A 20975-nucleotide genomic window follows, 5' to 3' on the forward strand; every position below is an offset into this window, starting at 1 on the left:
CTGGAGATAATAATAGCTTGCAACTGCTTTTAGTTGACCTTAGTTAAATTGTATGAGGCTAAAAATTTTAGGTTCTATCTGGTGTGCTGCAGACTGTGTTATAGTTGAACAATACACTTCAGAGTTATAGGAACTGGTCCTGCTGTATTCATTTTAAAGATGCCCCCGAACATGGATCTGAATACACTTGACTTTTCCATGAGGATTTATTTTTCACTTGGTATATTCCATACCAGTTTCCCAGTTTCTTGTGCTTCTGTGTAATATTTGCTGAACTTCAAGAAAGAAAAGCTTAATCATTCTGTTAGGATTAGATTATAATCATATGAATAAGTGTATAAATGTAAGGATTGTGACCTACCCTTAGAGAGATCACGTATCATCATGATGACACTTTACAGTTTTGCTAGCATTAGAAAGTTATGGGGTAAACTGGACAAAATTAATTTTAATGGGCAGAAGTCATACTGATATGACTGAGCTAATGAATCAAGTGGTATAAAAGTGAACTTAATTTATTTTGATACTCTATTCCTTGAAGTTCTTATGGGTTCTCTAGCCCAAGCAATTTTAAGATGGCCTGCACAAAATAATGATGACGGAATGATTTTGATCCTGCATCATTTGTTTCTCTCTATTGTCCCAGGCAAAGATGGAACTCAGAGCTAATATACTTTCTTCTCTTTGGAATTTATATCTAACTAAATTGAATTTCTATCATCTACCTTCAAATAACCACTGAAATAAAATAAGTGGTTTTGAAAAGATTTAAATAAATGTTGAAAATTTTGGAAACCATTTGCATATTTATTGGTACCCCCATTGAAGTTTGTATCTTGGGCAACTCAACTTTCAATCTTATTGAAATATTAATTTAGTCTTCATTATTGTTGGCTTGAGGAAAGTAATCACTGGGTCTAAAGTTAATAATAGTTTTATAGTAGGGTCTCATGGATTTTACAGTGATAGGGATCTGTAGTCTGAATAATGGCATTTTTCTAATTAAGCAGCAATTGAATAAATACAATAAAAATCAAGGATGAACTATTCATTAATTTTGATGTGTTTAGTTCAATTTAGATTATACTTCATAGAGTTTTTGTTATTTCTCTGTTGAATAATTTATAAATGTAATGAGTAACATGAATCATTGGGACAGTTTTCTATATTTTATCAAAATAAATTGTTTGATGAAAAATGGAGCAAGGTTTATAGAGGGGGCATGAAACATTAAATGTTATTAAGAACAAACACTAGAGGGGTGGTGGACGGGGGATGGTAAAATAGGTGATGGGGATTAAAGAGTACGCTTATCATGATGAACACTGAATAATGTATAGATTGGTGAATTACTATATTGTACACCTGAAACTAGTATAACAGGTATGTTAACTATACTGGAATTAAAATTTAAAAACTTAATAGTAATAAAAAAGAACAAACATTAGATAGTGAGCAATTACCTTTCATATGCTCCATCTTTAATATATGTTCAGTTCGATAAAAAACAGTTAAAGTGAGTATCATTAGCTGACCAGCTGCCATAACGGTAGAGATGGTGGCAAAAATACAAGAGAAAATCCCACTGCATTAATCATGACTTTTTAAAAGGAGTTAGAATCTTTGAGTATATATTACCTATACAAAATAACAAATTGTCTTAAATGTTCCACAATTGGGCCATGTACTGTTGAAAATAAATCCTCAGATCTAGAGAGCAGATTTCTCTTTTTTCATATAAATGAAATGTTAGGAAAGATAGTACCTGAAAAACCTAAGTAAATGATTTGCATAGTAGTATCAAGGAGATCGTAGAACTGGAATTCAGTGCCTTTGTTTCCCACTTTCTATGTATATCCATTCTTGAAAGAGCCGAATGACCAGCCATTCTGTGCAATCTTAAAGAATATGTTCCTATACACTTTAAGAATTAAAAGGAAACCTGAATAACTGTCTTATCAATTTCCTATCCTTTAAGCAGAGTCACATGTTTGTTCATACCAATTTCGAATTTTCTTTTTTTTTTTTAAAGATTTTATTTATTTATTCGACAGAGATAGAGACAGCCAGCGAGAGAGGGAACACAAGCAGGGGGAGTGGGAGAGGAAGAAGTAGGCTCATAGCGGAAGAGCCTGATGTGGGGCTCGATCCCATAACACTGGGATCACGCCCTGAGCCGAAGGCAGACGCTTAACCGCTGTGCCACCCAGGCGCCCCCAATTTTGAATTTTCTGTAGCAAAGCCCTTCTTTTCTCATTACAGTGCTAGGGAGTTAAGCAAATCTCACAGTCAGGAAAACCTTCATAAATAACTTTCATTTCACTTGGCCCATTTTTGGTTCTGTCCTCTATAGAAATAGATGATAGTTGCTCCAAGTTTGTTTGAGACTCTTGACTTTCTTTTGGCCATTTTAATATCTACATTCATTTAGTAGATTTTGTTCTATTCTCCTTTTTTCTTACTTTCTGTAAAAAGCAGTAAGTGTCATCTGGTTTTTAATTTTTCTTTAAGTTAAATGTATTAATCTTGGTAAGATCTAAGAGTATTAGGATAGTGTTTGAGATAAGTTGAGACCTTCTAGGATGTTTTATATTTGAGCATGGGAATCATGGTTTTGTGTGTAGTAATATTTTGGGTTCTTGAAAGTTGTCAGTGATACTTATATCTTACTCTTCTCTTAGTCAAATAACATGATGTTGCCTAATATTTTCTATTAAGTACATAACATGTATGTAGTTATGACATTATACATACTATCGATGTAAGTAGAATATGTATTGTCAAGATGAGTAAAAATAGGCTGACGTTTATCCCTAAAGAACTCTCTCAACTAAATACATTTGTAGATTCACAGATTCAAGTGATTAAGTGAAAGTATATCAATCTTTAATCTATAAATAGGTTATATTTTACATCAGTATATAAGTAATCAAGAAATTTTTATTTTATATGTTTTTACTCAGTTTTAGAATATAAAGGATGCCAGGAAATTTTAAATATTAAATCTTAAAATATTATAATTCATCAGTTGAGGAAAAGTGTGCATATTTATTCACATAAGGGAATCAAACTTTATTTTTATTTATTTATTTATTTATTTATTTATTTATTTGAGAGAGGGAGAGAGAGCATGAGCAGGATCACGGGAAGAGAGAGAGAGACTCTCAAGCAGATTCCCCACTGAGGGTGGAGCCGGATGCATGGTTGGATCCAATGACCCGTGAGATAATGACCTGAGCTGAAACCAAGAGTGGGATGCTTAACCACTGAGACACCCAGGCGCCACTAGGGAATCAAACATTAAAAAATGTTGTTATATACTGTCCCACATCTAACAGGATTTTGTTTATTTTTTATTTTTTGTAAGAGAAGTTTGGATAACATTTGCTATAAAACAGAATTGTTTAGACTAGTATTTTGGTTTAGAGTGATTTGTAATACAGAGCATTTTTTTCTTTACTATTAAAAGGTCTATTATAGAAATATTTAAATCTATTCAGTTTGTATTTTAATATTTAGAAGACTGGGTTATGGCAGCCCCCTAATTTGGGTCTTACCATATACTTTAAGCAATTGATTCAGTTTGCATGGGAAAGGCATAAGGGCTGAGAAGGGTTGTGAAAATTCTCACTGAAGATGACTAGTGAAACTGGAATCATCATTTGTTCTGATTTATCTCAGTCTCTTTCAGTATGGGAATATTAATGTTCTTTTTCTCTGTTCACTCCAAAATTATATTTTAAACATAAATCTAAATGTAGATGTCAGATGATTTCTTTGTTTTAAAGAGCAGGTCTGCATTTTCCATCTCAGACATCATGTTTATAAGAAATCTGGACAGTGCCACTTGAATATAGGAATTTCTTAACTCCAAAATTTATGCGACTTCTGTCTATTAGGAGAAATATATGGAATTTTTTTTCGTTAAGACATGTTTTTATTGGGATAGCCTGTTTGCCATTGCTGCTTAAACTGATCCCCAAAGAGTAAAATCTCAATGAATCATTAGATTGCTTGCTTTGGAGCAAGGCCAGGAGCAGTAAGTTTTCAAGATAAACAGTGCTCAGGCTGAAAGAATGGCACAGAAGATTTCTCAGGTGGAGTGTTCTTACTTCCCTTCTGGCATGTACTATATTACACTGTGTCTTACAGATAAGGCTTGCGAGAAAGCCAGTGTGAAATAACTTTATTTCATGATACTTATTTCCTAGCTCTTTTATGAAAATGTTTCTTGAATAGCCCAAAGAACATGGCTTTGAATTCATTACCACTCATTGAATGAAGCCTATTTTCATGTTCATCTCTACATTTTAAGAAGGGCCCTGATACCTGTTCTGTTCACGGCTGTATTCTGGTTCTTAGCACAGAGCCTTGCCCAGACCAGGTGTTCCGTAAATGTTGATTGAATATTTGTTGAATGAATGAATTCAGGTTCATATCAATTGAAATTTGATTATAAACGTAAGTCTAGGATGCTGTAAATGTTGTGTAGTTGAAAATACCAGACTGGAACATTGGGTCTTTATAATTGGCCATGTTGATGTCCTCTGAATAATTGAACTATGCAGTTGATTCATTGCTGTTCATTTGCTCATCTATTCATCCAAGAGTTCTTTATTGACTACTTTGTCCATGATCGCCATTATGCTACAGCAGTGAGATGTATCGGGCTTCTGAGATATATCAGTATACATGAAGGACTTTCCCTGTCCTCCTTGGTCTTGCCATTTTGTATTGAGTTTGAGGCAAGCCAAAAATATTTACAATAAAGTCAATAGTGTAGAGATTAAAATGGACAGAATAGGGAGAAATTATGCATTGCTAAGGGATAAAAGAGACTTCGTAGAGGCAGCTAAGACTCAATGATAGGCAAAATTTCAGAAAGTAAAATTGATGACAGAGAGCTCCCCAGTGCTATGGAATGTGTGTGTGTGTGTGTGTGTGTGTGTGTGCATTTGAATTTGAACACTTGACTGCTTGGCCTGAGGAATGGGCCAAAAAAAAAAAAATGTGGCCCTTGAGAAATTATTGTTTTTGGTTTTGTTTTGTTTTGTTTTTTTTGCCTGTGTCTGCACTCCCTATTACTTTATGCCTATATCTGCTGAGATTAGAGACCCCTTGGGTGAGTGATTTCATCTTTGCATTCTGCATTGTCCTTTGTCATTATGTGTTCATGGTCAGGTTTCTAGAACTTATAATGGCAAACTTGTTCTGGTTGAGAGTGCAGCTAACTGGTATTATAATGCATTGTTTGGGAGACCAAAGTTAAAGGCATTCAGTTATTTCTCCTATCACCAAAATTAACTATTAATCAGAATCTAGTTCAGTTTCTCTAAGTAAGATTATTTTAAGCACAAAAGTATCTTTCAAAGCATAGAACAGAAATTAACTGAAGGTAATGCTGGTGATTTTAAAGAGTTAATATAGTAGCTAGCAAACATCATATATTCCCTGAACTTTCAAATTATTGTAAAGTTTAATTTATTTGTTTAGTTTAAAAAATCAGTTTTACTAATATGTATGGGTCACTTGTTTTAGGAATCCTGTTGGCATTTTCTTTATTATTCAAAACTGTAGTTCATTTTTATACTCCAGTGTTCTCCCAATATTCAGGAACCTACGTGCAAAGGGTTGACCTATAACAGGTATTGAAGGGAATGATGGGTGGATCTGGTACAGTCTGTATAGCTTATGGACTTAATGGAAAGCTTACATGCACACATTCAATGCTTACTCTCTCCATGGGTTCTGTATGTGTGAATTTGCCTACTCAGTAAAAGTTTTTGGAAGCCCCAAATCAGTATTTGCCGTGCTTCTATAGTCAGTCACAGACATGCAGAGAGCAGCAAAAAATTCTTAGTTGCCCAACACACACACCCAGCTGAGGTCCATCCCGGTGAAGTTCTACTGTCTTCTTTGAGCTCTCATACTGGAAGCAAGTGTCCTTTTCAGTCAGTATGGTGCCACATTTTTCACATTTTTATGCTTTTTATTGGTGGTTGTGTTGTTTGAAATACCCATCAACCATTGTGCTAAAGTGCTGTCTAGTGTTCCTGAGCATAAGAAGGGTGTGATGCGCCTTACAGAGAAAATATATGTGTTAGTTAGACAAGAGTCATTCTGATATGAGTTATAGTCCTGCTGGTTGTAGGTTCAATGTTAATGAATTGACAATATATATTTAAATGAGGTTTCCTTAAACATAAACATACAAAAAACAAGGTTATGTATTGATTGGTTGTTGAGAATGTTGTGTCTGGAGAGGCTCACAGGAACCTAACCTTGTATTTTCCCTTGGCATAATGGTTCAGTATTCACTAGTTCAGTTTCTTTGGGGACTTTATAGAACACAACTACAATGAGTAACAAGATATACTTATGTTTTTCTGGGGCAAAGGACTGTACTACTCCTCTGATTCTCAGTGGGGACTTTGATCCCCTCAAAGGGTCAAAACTCAAAGGAGTCCTTCTCATTCTAATATTCTTGGACTCCTGGGCATGTGATGTAGAAAGCGGAGCTTTTGTGCTGGCTGAAGTGTTAAAGAAAGGAGCAACTCTGAGACCCCAAAACCAGAGACTTACATTTCCACCTCGCCATTTATGAGTAATCTCACCATTACTGGTTATTGCCATCAGATAGAACCAGTTTGAATTCCAATTTTCCAGTTTACTAACATGGTGATCTTGGGCAAGAATTCTTAACCTTCTAAGTTTCAGTTTTCTTATATGTAAAGTAGATACAGTAATACCCACCTTGTAGGGTTATTTTAAAGATTAATTAGATGATGGGTTTAAAGAATCATGTAAAAGTACCTGGGAACAGTCAAAATCATCATTATAAATGTTGTTATAGTATATTCTTGATGGATAATTATTAATTCCTTTCTTTTTCTCCTTCCCACTTGGGATTGGTATGAGATCAGTTTTCTAATACCTGGATGAATTAGTGAATTCACTGTGGAATTGCCTTTTTCCTGCAATAACTAGTGGAGAAAGTAGGACATGCTCTCAGGGCCTCTGGTTTTCTTCCCATTCATTCCTGTGGTCTGGGGCTCTATGGCAGTGGTGATGAATGACTGGAGCTCTGTGTGGCACTGATGGGGAGCAGTCAGCTGTGTTTTGGTTATGAGGGGAATCACCTGTCTCCAGTTCCTGACCAGGGGAGAAGGGCTCATGCATCAGAGCTCTCCCAGGTGCCTGTCTCCCTGAGGGAAGATCTGGTTGACTCCAGCAATTCAGAGGCTCTGTGAATGACACCCAAGTGCCCTCTTCACATCCACCTCAAGGGAACTCTTAGGATTTTACTTTCCTAATTTGAAAACCTGAAACCTCATTTCTTCTCAAGAATCCCTTAGACTAATCATTTCCCTTAGCCTCTCAGAATTCCCTTGACTTATCTTAAATATGTGAAATAACGTAAGTACGATGACACATCACTGAAGAATGAGGTGTTCTGCATTAATGGATTTTCCAGGTGAAATTGGCCCCTTGCTATGTTTTGCTTTATTAATTTCATAGAAATGGTCATAAGTTGTGTTAGACATTCTTTTGACTTCTTAGTTGTGTTTATATAAAGTGGATAATTTAAACTTTTGTTGATTACTCATGAATCAACTGCTGTGTTAGGTTATAGGACATAGCAACTCCCTCAGAGACAGCTAACAAATAGATGAATTGTCCACATATATTAATAATTCCAGTTTGTTCTCTTTGTGTTTTTTTTAGTGTTGTTGGATTTTTGTTACTAGGTGACATAGGTAGGTGAGGAATGCCACTGTAGTTCATATTCTAGAATGAGTTATGTTATAAATAACTTCCGATATTTGCATACCAGCACAGCCCCAATTGTTTGTATCTATATTTATTTACTATATATATTGACATCATTGTATTTATTATGATCATAGAGTATTATAGTACATTATAGTAGTACATTTGATGTTTATATTTAATACATTAACATATTTGAATGGATTAAAATATACATAAGACTTCTGTATGTATTTTCCCCTTTCTTCTATGAAATCCTGCTTGAGATAAGCCAATGAAATAGGCCTAGGATGTTTGTGGTCCAAGATAAAGCTTGTTATAGAGGAGTTTGAAACCCCAAGATAGCCCCACATTACTACAAATTGGATGTTTTAGTCACAATTTTGTCTCTTTGGAGTACAGTGTTTAAGTAGCAATTCCTATCTAGTTGCAGACCTCTGAGGTTCTCTTAGGCACTGCGATATCCTGTTTAGAGGTCACATTATATCCAAGGGCTCACAGAATGACCTCACTTCTTTTAGTACTGGCAGAATTAATCTACTGTCTGCAACATAATCTAACTCAATTAAAAAAAAAAAAGAAAAAAAAAGAAAACCAGAATGTAAAGAAAAACAATAGCAGGCTTTATTCTCCGTGTCTCTATTTTGCCCTGGGTGGAAATGACCCAACTCAAAGCCCCTGAGCTTATTTATTTACTTTGGACTGCTTGAGGGGATGAGTGAAGCTGGGCCCTGCAGTCAGCTCTCAGTTTTCTCTATCCACAACATCCAAATTGGCCATCTCTGCATAATCTGAAAACTACACATTCAGTAAAATAGAGACAAAGAAATATAGTTGCTATGAAATAAAATGACTGTCACAAAAGGAGAGATCAAATGTGAGAGAAGGCACATTTAATGTAAAAAACACAACTGGGGTGCCATTCTTTTTCAAAACAGCCTAAGTGGAGAGTGCAAATGTAATGCATGGTAATGAGGGTGCCCAATTTTGGAAAGTGGTTTTTAAAATGCTGCAGCAGAATGCCATCTAGAGTCTCTTAGGAAAAAGCCAAATCTCATCGGGGACCTTTTCAAGCATCATTTTCTCCTTTTAAATGATCTCATGTGAACTTGCTCTTAGTCGACTTGGCATAGCATTCTATTATTCATTGTTTTTGACCGCTTGCAAAAGGAACAAAAGACCTGTTATTAGTGATTTGTCAATTGTTGTGAGACTTAGTCTAGGTACTTACAGAGCTCTTTGCCTCATGTTTATTTTGTTGTATGATGTTGTATCATCTAAGGGATTTCATAGCCCCCTGATTCTCAACTTAGACAATCTCTTCTCAAGTGGTTAGTTTGGAAGAAATGACTGACTTCAGATACTAGGTCTCTGAGCACATTGAAATTTCTCTTAAGAAACTTTTTCTCTTCACACAGGAGATTTTGGCTTTGGGGTAAAGACAGTTCTTCTCTTTGACTATTTGTGTATAATCAGGTGAAAACGCAGCCTTCCAAAGGTACAATTAAGAAGATTGTGTTATTAATATGGTCATTTTTCCAACTACTGAACACCTTACTGCTGGACATGCTGTATAATCCACAACCAATGCTATGGTACTACTTTTCTTAAGTCCCCAAATTTCTGGCTAGGGATGTTGGACCTGTAGGGAAAATAGAATATGGCAAATGACATGAGAGATAAAGGCTGCTATGCCGAAGTGCAGAGGAGGAAGAAATGTGGTTCATGAGGCAATAAGACACTAGTAGTTCTCCATGAAAGAAACGCCATGTGTAAAGAGGATAAGTATAATTTTGACATGTAGAAGTTGTAAGGGATTGTAGCATGGGGTTTATAGATGGCATGAAGAGTGTAAGTAAAGTAACAGAAAGAGAAGAGAACGTGTTTCTCCAGAAGCTTAAATATTGGAAGCACCTAACGCACAGAGTCTTAAAAGGATTTTAATTGATCTTCTTTCTAATGACATACACTTCTGTGGTTCATGTGATGGTGAGTTTTGTAGCCTGAAAAGAACTGTTTGATAGCACCATGTTGACCTAATAAATTCTTAAAATTCCCATACAGTGGCTTTCATCTGAATACACTAATAGTAGCGTCACAGTCATAGTTCAAGGTATATCCTAGTTGTGATTATTCTTGGTCATTTATCTGATATATAACAGCCCTTTTGAAGCACTGAATTATGATTATGCTTATACATATTTGTATACCATTTATAATGAAAGAAAAATTGATATACTACATGCAGAATATTTTTGGCCTGAATCAAGTCTATTATTTTATTTTTTTAAAGATTTTATTTATTTATTTGAGAGAGAGGGAGAGGGAGCACAAGCAGGGGGAGTGGCAGAGGGAGAGGGAGAAGCAGGCTCGCTGCTCAAGCCCTGTGTGGGGCTCCATCCCATGGCCCTGGGATCATGACCTGAGCTGAAGGCAGACGCTTAACCAACTGAGCCATCCAGGTGCCCCTCAAGTCTATTATTTTAAATCATGTTATTTTGGAGTTGAGATTTCTGTATTCTCAAAGCATCATTATTTCTAAACAATTCTGAGATAAAAAGTATTCTATTGTAATATAGTACAGGTTGAGCTGAAAAAGAAAACGACACAAGAAAAACCAGAAAGTTATCTTTTTGGGTGGTATTAGAGAATATTTGCAGAGAAATATGGTAGGTATGTGGTTACAAGGATCAGATTAAATTTGCAATGAAAAGTAATACAGAAAAAATTTATTTCAGAAATGGAAGTTTCTGTAAGAATATATAGGAAATAGCACATGTTGTCTTTCAGCCATCTTTCCTCTGGACCTGAATTTTTTCAAGGCTAGTTTATAGAGTGGAATGAGTTTTATGGAGAATTTGAATGACTCAACATTTTTCAGGAAGCAGTTTGAGTTTAAGTGATCTTCTTTTGTCTTTTCTGGAGGGAAGGGAAAGAGGGAGAGATGGAGGAACTGAGAGTTAGTTTGTCACTATCTAACATGGAGTATCCATTTTGGGCAGTTTCATGGCAGTCACCACCTGCCTCTTTCCAGCCCTCTGGCTTTGAGCAAGTTACTTAAATTCTCTACAAATCTACTTCCTCATCTGAAAAATGGAGATAAAACACTGTATGAAAGGGTTATTGTAACAATCAAATGTGATAATGTAAAGTGTGTAGTTCTGCATCTAGTACATGTTACCCGCTCACTGTAGGCACTTATTGTACAACTTTCATGAGCAGGGCAACTTTGACTTATGCCTCTTACTTAATCTTAATAACAATCCTGTGGATAATACTATGACTTTCAATTTACAGATAAAAATCTTGAAACGTAAGAGACTAAAAGTGGTTCTTACAAGTTTAAACAAACCCGAGAGTAAGAGCCAGGAGTTCAACTTAGATGTGACAGTTTCAAGCCTGCAAAGCCCTGTTACATCAAATTAAATTATTCCCTCCCTCTTTCTTCTCTCCATCCCCCTTTCCTCCTCCTTGCAGTTCCACTCTCTTCAAGGTAAAGCCTTTATTTTAAAAAGTTTATAACAATAGCATACAAATCAGATGGAATGAAACAATCTTTTCATTCCAGTAAATTGAAGCAAATATGATGACATCATTATATCTCCAAATGCCATCAATTCCCTTCAAAAATATATTCCGTTTTTAATTTTTCCAAAAAATGTATACTCAAGTAATACATATTAATTATTAAAACATTAGGAAGTAGAAATAAATAAATTTCCCGAATACTTAATATCCAAACACAATCACAGGCAACATTTTGGTGCATCTCTTTAATTCATCCCTATCCATATGCTATTTTTTTTCTCTGATAGCAGTATTATAGCATAGTGTGGTTTATAATATGCTATTTTTAATTAATTATCATTCAGAAATGTCTTTCCAAATCGGTTAGTGTATATCTACATAATCATTTCTATCAGCTACATAGATAACTGATTAAAATAACCCTTACTGTATATTTATATTGTTTCTGATTTTTTACTTTTATGAACTATAGACTCTTGCATATACACCTTTGTGCACTTAGCCAGTTATATCCTTAGGATAATTCTGTAGGAAGAGAACATATGAGTTGGTGTTTATACACTTCTCTGTTTCTTAATATATTATGCCAAATTCCCTCCCTTAAGGAAAGGAGCAATTTATACTCCCTTTAGCAGTGTATGAAAGTGCCCATTTCCACACTCCTACACTAATGGTTATCATGCCTTTTAATCTTTGAGAACTCCATTAGACCAAAAAAAGTGACTTTATTGCTTTTCGTTGCATTCCTGTGTCTATCCATTCTATAAAATAGTAATATTTCTGAGACTACTATCTAAACAGAATGTAAACTTCTTAGGTCAATGACAAAATCTCCACATACTTAAATATTTATATTCTCCATTCTTCTGAAATAGAGTAAATCCCCAAAGAGTCATTTGAGACACTACTTGGCAGAAAAGCATGGATTAACAGTATATAACCTTATTAAAAATATCCTTGAGTTTTATTTTCAAACTTCACACTCATTGTTTTCAGAACTCATCTGCTAAGGTAACCTAGTCCTAACTGGGAATGACAGCAGTTGTCTAGGTAGATTCTTAAAACAGAGGAAAGGAAAAGGTTATGGTAGTTAAGCCTTGGCAGCCCTAACTTTTGTGTCTAGCTTGAACTTCAGTCTCATTCAGTCTTTCTTCCTCTGTGGTTAGTGCCAGAGTAGCCAAGGTGCAATGCCAAGGTCTCCTTGGGCCTCAGCGGGAAAACTATGCAAAATGTATCTGATAGGTTTGTTTTGGTGATTACCGAACAGAACTGATCGTGATTTTTTGTCCCTATTTAAAAAACAAAAACAAAAACAAACTCCCTATATAATACACAATTACTGCTTTGTGTCAAACAAAATTCATATAATTTCCCATAAAGAAAAGCACTGGTTTAGTATTGTCTTTCATATACTCTAGACCAGTTTGCAAAATGATTATACTACGGAGTCTGCATTACACCATTTACACACACACACACACACACACTCATACACACACACACTCATACACATCTCACTAGTTGCTGAAAAATAATGGCATCCAGGCATCACTAAGAAGATAATGTCTTTAGGGTCTGCTAATTCCTTGAACATTCATACTCAATTCAGAAACTGAGCAATTCTAAACTATGTTTTACATGATTTTCTACTTAATTTTACCCTTACTCTGTATTATTTAAACCATCATATAATTTCAAATTTCATATCAAAAATGAATTTATATTTGAATCAACAGCACTTTATTTATTAAGTAGTGGCACATACTGTTGAAAAAGACTTCCTTAAAATAAGAAGTTTCATTTAGCTAAAGGCAAGAAAAGCAAAGATAGTCAACTCAAATCTGTGATTAGAGCCCGGGATCTCACATTATCTAAGAGTGTTCCTTGACTAAACCAGACACATTTTAATGATCGGTCAAACCAGGTTCCAGAGAAAGGTACTGCTCTGTTATTAAAAGGAAGCTGAATGATTAAATTGCCATTGGGAACATCACAGAATCCACAATAAAGTTCACTTCATGCACTGATCAGAAGGAACTTGATCTTGACATTCTGTGGTGCTTTGCATCCTTTAAATGTTGACCGTAAAGTAAAATTCATTCAACAACCTCTGGCATCATGTCCAGGGAATGAGATTGCTTAAGTGTTTGTGAATCACCCAAAAAGAAGCAGAATGTGAGTGCAATGACAGATGCTGGTGACTTGTTTCTGTTTTCAATTCATAAAAAAAGGCACCTCTTTCAAATGCCCCCAGTGTGAATGTTCAAAATGAACTTGAGGAACTCTACAATATGTTCACTGTAAAAGAGTCAAGAATTATAAAACACTTAGGATTTATGAAGGAAAAAAAATAACATAAATTTGCAGTGATGCCCCAGATTCACTGAAGAATCTAAGAATGGGAAGAATAGGAAGACTAATAAGAGCTAACATTTGTATTGTACTTATTATGTACCAGGTACTGTTTTAAGTGCTTTATATGAATTAATATTTCAACCTTCCAAACAGCCCCATGAGGTGGCTATTTTATTTTTTTAAGATAGTGGTAAGGCAGAAGTCACACAACTAGTAAGTGGCAGAGCTATAATTTGAATTTTCTTCTGATTCAAGATGGTACTTCCAGATGGCCAGGTGACAATGGAGCACTGCCAAGCAAGCCCCAAGAAAATGTACAGACTCCACGTGAAGTTTTATTGGCTTCTGAGGAAGTGGTAAGTTTGTAGATATTATCACAGAATTAAATGCATTCTTAAGAACTAATGTGTCAACTAGGCATTTAGGGGAGAAACTGCACCGGTTTCTAAGGTAAGTCTACCACTAAGTCTCTGTGAATCCTGGGCCTGAACCTGTCATTTTCTGGGGCTCAGTTTCCTCATTTGTAAAACATTCCATCTGGATGACATGTTCAAAAAGAGATTGTATAATTGTTTTCTGAGACAAACAGCTAAACACATTGTGGTTTGGTGGAGAAATCTGTCTATAAAGTCCCTGCAGAGGACATAATGGTAGTGTTTTCTGCTATTAAATGGATTCAGTGAAGGGACTTGACCAATATTTGGAGATCAGCCTTTTTGCCTTCTCTAAATTCTTCACCTGTGAAACAGATTAAGGCAGATAGGAAAGTGGCAACTGGGGGTTCAGGATAGAGTAGAGTCAACCCTTCTTGTTTGTTTGGGGATAAGCTTCAACACTGAGGAAGAGGGTATTGACACTGGCAACAGATGACATTATTCCTATCTGAAATTCAGATCAAATGATACAGCCCTTCAGAGCATTCCCAAACAATGGCCTTTCCAGCAGTGTGAATCTGCAAACAGAGCCCAACAGTTAATTTCAGTCAGCCAGCTTTGGCGGTATTGCTGCTCCAATCTTAGATTTACAGAGCCGTTTTTGATGAAGACAATAAAAGCCTCCTTTCCCTCCTGTGTTGCGTTATGCTCTGACACTTTATCAAAGCACACAGACAGAGGGTTGTTCTTAACCATATATAAAATGGAGCAGCCTCACAAATCATGCTTTAATATTGCACTGTGGAAACACCAAGGTTAAAAGGTAAATCTGCGGTGTAACCATATTGATTAATTGATGTAAGAAAGGTCAGGCTAATCTTTATCTTGCTTGAAAGACTTTAGTTCTACATGGCAGATTTGTTGAAATGGTTCCTGTGTAAAAAAGATAGGGAAAAAAAAAGTGGAGTCTTACTTCAGAGAAAGTGGGGGAAATCTCATCAAGTGATCACTTAGAGAAAGGTTAGCGAAAGGAGCCTTGATGCAAAGAAAATGGGGAAATCTCTTCAAACACTCACTCAGAAGGTTAAAGCACTAAAACTGGGACTAGAAGGTGAAAGTTATTTAGATTTCCCTGTATTTTTAATAGGCTTTGTTGGAAACACCTTCACCAGTTAAGCAATCATAGGAGAAGGAAAGGCAGTGACTTTAGATAAGAACCTTAGCCCTGCCCCAGGAAGACCAGAAAAGAGAGCTTCATACTCCTCTTTCTAACAAGATAGAAATCTATTGAAGCAGAAGACTTGACTTCTTTGCCCCTCTGGTCCTGCCCAGGTTAAAAACAGACACATAATATCTCCCACAAGATGGCTTCCATATCTCCAGAGCATGGTGGGAAGAGGGAATTATCCCCTCCATGCAAAGATGCACAGACATGTAAAGAGCAGCTTGCTCAAACCTGCTTTTGGAGCCAGAGAGATGATGGGGTTTGAGAATTAAAATTTAGGATCCTGAGAAAACAGAACTATACAAATAAAAATGAGGAAGGACTAGGGGCTAAATCTATAAGTGTGGAGGGAGAAAAAGAAATCTAAGGAAAAAGAGGACAGGATGCTGACCCTGAATTACAACACTGTTGAATGAAAAGAAGAGCTTGGGTCAGGAGAGGATGGAAAGGGGAGTGACTGTTGGAAAATTTTTCTCATTATGCTCATACCTGAAATGAACCTGAATAGGCCAGGCTATGATGCAGTCATAGGCGCACCCAGAAACTTCAGAGGTTTACTATAATAAAAATTTATTTTTGGCTCATGTAAAGTCCATGCAGCTGGGTGATACTCTTGCATCCTACAGCTACAGCATTTGGACCATGTGATCTCACCACAGCAATGGAATGCCTCGAGGATCCATTAGATGTTTTTTTTTTTAAAGATATTTTTATTTATTTATTCGACAGAGACAGCCAGCGAGAGAGGGAACACAAGCAGGGGGAGTGGGAGAGGAAGAAGCAGGCTCATAGCGGAGGAGCTTGATGTGGGGCTCGATCCCACAACGCCGGGATCACACCCTGAGCTGAAGGCAGATGCTTAACCGCTGTGCCACCCAGGCACCCCCCATTAGATGTTTTGAAGGACAAATCTGGAAGTAGATTACATTATCTTATATCCCACTGTTCTGGATGCAGTCACAAAGCCTTGAACTAGCCACAAGAGAGACTGAGAAATATGGCATAAAATGTTACTTGTCTAGGTTTAACTTAGAACACTAGGTATTTAAGGTTTTCATGAAGAAAAATTACCAAAGACTGCATTGTTAAATATTGGAAGGAGTTACCATGGGATATTTGGAGAACTTCATTGCTATTCTCTCTGACACTGAGGGTAGAAGATTGGACTCATTTTTCTATAAGTTCTATTCTTTATGTAATTTTATGCTTCTGTAACTGTATAAGCTTTTTATTTGCAGGGAAAACATGAAATGTAAGCTAGATGTTTGATATTACTTTCTTACCAAACTAATTTAATTATCCTTCTACTCACTGACTGTGGCTACTTCCTATAATAAATAGGTAGTGAAACTTTTATGTTAAGGAAGTGCACACATACAAAAAAGGATGGAATCTGGAATTAGATGTATTTTATTTACAAATTTATCCATTGTGTAGCCTAAGGTCAACCTTATTAATAATAAACATTTGAAGACATAAATCATAACTCGGTACTAATCTGTATGTAAAATATAAGATCTAACCTTAACATCATAGTCGCTGGAATTCTGATAGGTTGTATGTTACACATTTTGCATTTTTGTGTTATTGGCTTCAATATATGTTAATAGATGGTAATTATATGCTTTTCATTTGGACAGCCCTTATCCAAAAACGATTTAATATTCGCACATCTAATGGGTCACGCACAGCTATTGATCATTTGGATCAGAGTGCAATTTGAACTGCTGCTGGTTAGATTAGAAATTGTAATCATGGAAAAAGATAAATTACAAGGTCTCTGCGGATCAGTTTTGTTTTCAGATTCGATGCGCTCTTAGACATGAAACACCAAGTAGGGGAGGTTAGAGAAGATCTGTAGTGTTGTTATTAAATGAGTTTTCTAAGAAATACATCGAGAGATCTTCTGTACCCTTTCTACCATTGTATCATGAATGTGAAATTTATAGGGAATGACATATTATTGCAAGAAAGATGGTGACAAACATCCATAAATTATTTGTGAATTACAACTCTAAGGACTAAAGGCAAAAAAAAAAGATGTTTATTTTGTAAATACACATTTTGATGTAATAAATCAAATGCTCTGTTAAAGTTATGCAGTTTTTAATATATCGAGATTTGGTCTATATTAGAGGACATCTAAGTGAAGATTAATTTGGATGAAACAGACTTCTAGTGACTTCAGTATTAAAAGGATTTTTATTTTTGTCTTAAAAAAAACTCTTTTTCAGGGTACCTGGGTGGCTCAGTTCATTAAGTGTCCAACTCTTGATTTCAGCTCAGGTCATGAGATCCAGCCCCATGTTGGGCTCCATGCTGAGTGTGGAGCCTGGTTGGGATTCTCTCTGTCCCTCTCCCTCTGCCCCTCCCCACCCGCTCTTGCACACATGTACTCTCTCTCTTTCTCTCTCTCTCTCAAAAAAAATTCTTTTTCTTTGGGTCTATAAAGGAAATACATTCTCATTTAGAAAATTTAACCCAGGAATGGACCCTCAACTCTGCGGTCAACTAATCTTCCACAAAACAGGAAAGAATATCCAATGGAAAAAAGACAGTCTCTTCAACAAATGGCGTTGGGAAAATTGGACAGCCACGTGCAGAAGAATGAAACTGGGCCATTTTCTTACACCATAAATACACAAAACTAGGCTCAAAATGGATGAAAGACTGAAATGTGTGACAGGAATCCATCAAAATCCTAGCGGAGAACACAGGCAGCAATCTCTGTGACTTTGGCCACAGCAACTTCTTGTTAGACACATCTCCAAAGGCAAGGGAAACAAAGGCAAAAATGAGCTATTGGGACTTCATCAAGATAAAAAACCTTTGCACAACAAAGGAAACAGTCGACAAAACCAAAAGACAACTGACAGAATGGGAGAAGATATTTGCAAATGTCTTATCAGATAAAGGACAAGTATCCAAAATCTGTAAAGAACTTATCAAGCTCAACACCCAAAGAGAACAAATAATCCAATCAGGAAATGGGCAGAAGACATGAACAGACATTTCTCCAAAGAAGACATCCAAATGGCCAACAGACGCATGAAAAATGCTCAACATCACTTGGCATCAGGGAAATAGAAATAAAAATCACAATGAGATACCACCCCACACTGGTCAGAATGGCTAAAATTAACGAGTCAGAAAATGACAGATGTTGGCGAGGATGCAGAGAAAGGGGAATCCTCTTACGTTGTTGAAGGGAATGCAAGCTGGTGCAGCCACTCTGGAAAATAGTATGGAGGTTCCTCAAAAAGTTGAAAATATAGCTACTGTATGACCCAGCAATTGCACTACTGAGTATTTACCTCAAAGTTACAAATGTAGTGATCCAAAGGAGCACCTGCACCCCAATGTTTATAGCAGCAATGTCCACAGAGCCAAACTATGGAAAGAGCCCAGATGTCCATCAACGGATGAATGGATAAAGAAGATATGGTTGAGGGCTTCAGAGGGGAGGGGAGTGGGGGATTGGGATAGGCTGGTGATGGGTATTAAGGAGGGCATATATTGCATGGTGCACTGAGTGTTATATGCAAATAATGAATCATGGAACATTGCATCAAAAACTGGGGATGTACTGTATGGTGACTAATATAACAAAATAAAAAGTATAAAAAAAAAGATATGGTATACACACACACACACACACACACACACACACACACAATGGAATATTACTCAGCCCTCAGAAAGGATGAAATCTTATCATCTACGTCAACATGGATGCAACCGGAGGGTATTATGCTGAGTGAAATAAGTCAGTCAGAGAAAAACAATTATCATATGATCTCACTCATATGTGAAATTTAAGAAACAAAACAGAGGATCATAGGGAAAGAGAAGAAAAAATAAAACAAGACAAAATCAGGGAGACAAACCATAAGATACTCATTAATCATAGGAAACAAACTGAGGGTTGCTGGAGGGGTAGGGGTGGGAAAATGGGGTAACTGGGTGCTAGACATTAAGGAGGGCATGTGATGTAATGAGCACTGGGTATTAAATAAGGCTGATGAATCACTGAATTCTACCTCTGAAACCAGTAATACATTGTATGTTAATTAATTGAATTTAAATAAAAACAAAACAAATAAAACTATTAGGGCAAGGTTTGGGGGAGATAGTAGTTTAGATTTTTAATTACTGATTCTATTTGTTAAATGGTTATAAGTCTGTTAAGTTTTTCTATTTATTATTGAGTTAGCAATATTATTATAGTTTTCCAGGTAATTTTCTAGTTTGTCTGAATTTTCAAACTTTTTAGCAGAAAATTTTTCATAGCCTTCCCTTTGTGATTTGAAAAATCTTTATCTATTATTATCCTCCCTCTTTTATTCCTAACACTGATGTATCTTTGATCTTTTATTCTTAATTAATCTTGCCAAAGGATTTACCTATTTTATTATTCTTGGATATGGCAACCCCCAAAGAACCTATTCATATGATTAAGAACCTTCTTAGACATGGTGAGCTGAGACTTGACTTTAACCTCCAAAAGAGTCATAACCTCTTTGCCTATTCACGTTTTTAGGAAGTTCACAAACTCAGAGCCCCTGGAATGAAGGAGAAGCTAGATAGTGTAAACATCACAAGGAGTGTGGCAGATCTCCCAACCCACATTCTCTTTTGCAATATGACCTCCCCCATCAAGGGAATGCTCCTTCATGAGGAAGGGGAATCTATTTCTTGAGTCCCTTGAATCTCGGTGAGCTCTGTGACTGCTTTGACCAATAGAATATGGTAGAAATGTCCCCGTGCCACTTCCAGGTATAGCTCTTAACTGGCCTGCAAGGTTGTTTTTTTGCCTCTTGGAAGCTATCCACCATATAAGAAATTTGACTACCCTGAGACTGCTATGATATAAAAACGAACCAACACAAAGAGAGAGAGAAAGGCCAACAAACACCCAGGTGCCAGGCCTGTGAAGGGAAAGCCATTGTGGATGGCCAATGAAGTCAAGCTTTTAGATGCCTCCAACTCTAGTCTTATCTAACTATAATGCATGGGAGACTCTAGGTAAGAGCTACCCATTGGAACCCATTCAAACTACAGAAATACCTACCATTTGCCCTGATGTGGATGAAACTGGAGGGTATTATGCTAAGTGAAATAAGTCAAGCAGATAAAGACAATTATCATGTGGTTTCACTCATGTGGAATATAAGGAATAGCACAGAGAACCATAGGGAAAGGGAGGGAAAACTGAATGGGAAGAAATCAGAGAGGAAGACAAACCATGGGAGACTCTGGACTCTGGGAAACAAACTGAGGGTTACAAAAGGGAGGGGATGGGGGATGGGCTAACCGGGTGATGGGAATTAAGGAGAGCATGTGTTGTGATGAACACTGGGAGCTATACACAAATAATGAATTGTTGAACACTACATCAAAAACTAATGACGTACTACATGTTGGCTAATTGAACATAATAATAAAAAAAAAACGGCAGAAATTTGAGCCATAATAATTAATTGTTCTTTTAAGCTCCTAAATTTAGAGTTGTTTGATATGTAGCCATAGATACCTAGAACAAGTAGCTATTATGAAAAATCCTCCCCCTCAACCTTCTTCCAATAAAGATTGTCTTTAACAGGATAAATATACGTAAGATGAACAGACATGCCCAAATCATTAAGAGATTATTGGATGCCAGCTCTGAAGTGACACTATTCCTTGACATACCCAGAATGCCACTGTGCTATCCCACTCAAAGT

General features: G+C 36.4%; 1 long non-coding RNA gene across 1 annotated transcript in view; it reads left to right on the forward strand.

Annotated features, from left to right (window-relative positions):
• Positions 1-17291, forward strand: part of LOC130544679 (uncharacterized) — a 73990-nt gene extending 56699 nt beyond the window's left edge. The window contains exon 3 of the long non-coding RNA XR_008961146.1: positions 13909-17291. This is a non-coding gene — a long non-coding RNA (uncharacterized LOC130544679). The remainder of the gene's footprint in view (positions 1-13908) is intronic.
• Positions 17292-20975: the final 3684 nt, after the last annotated feature.

Source organism: Ursus arctos, unplaced genomic scaffold (assembly GCF_023065955.2).
Source record: "Ursus arctos isolate Adak ecotype North America unplaced genomic scaffold, UrsArc2.0 scaffold_1, whole genome shotgun sequence".
In the NCBI taxonomy this organism is placed as follows: Eukaryota; Metazoa; Chordata; class Mammalia; order Carnivora; family Ursidae; genus Ursus; species Ursus arctos.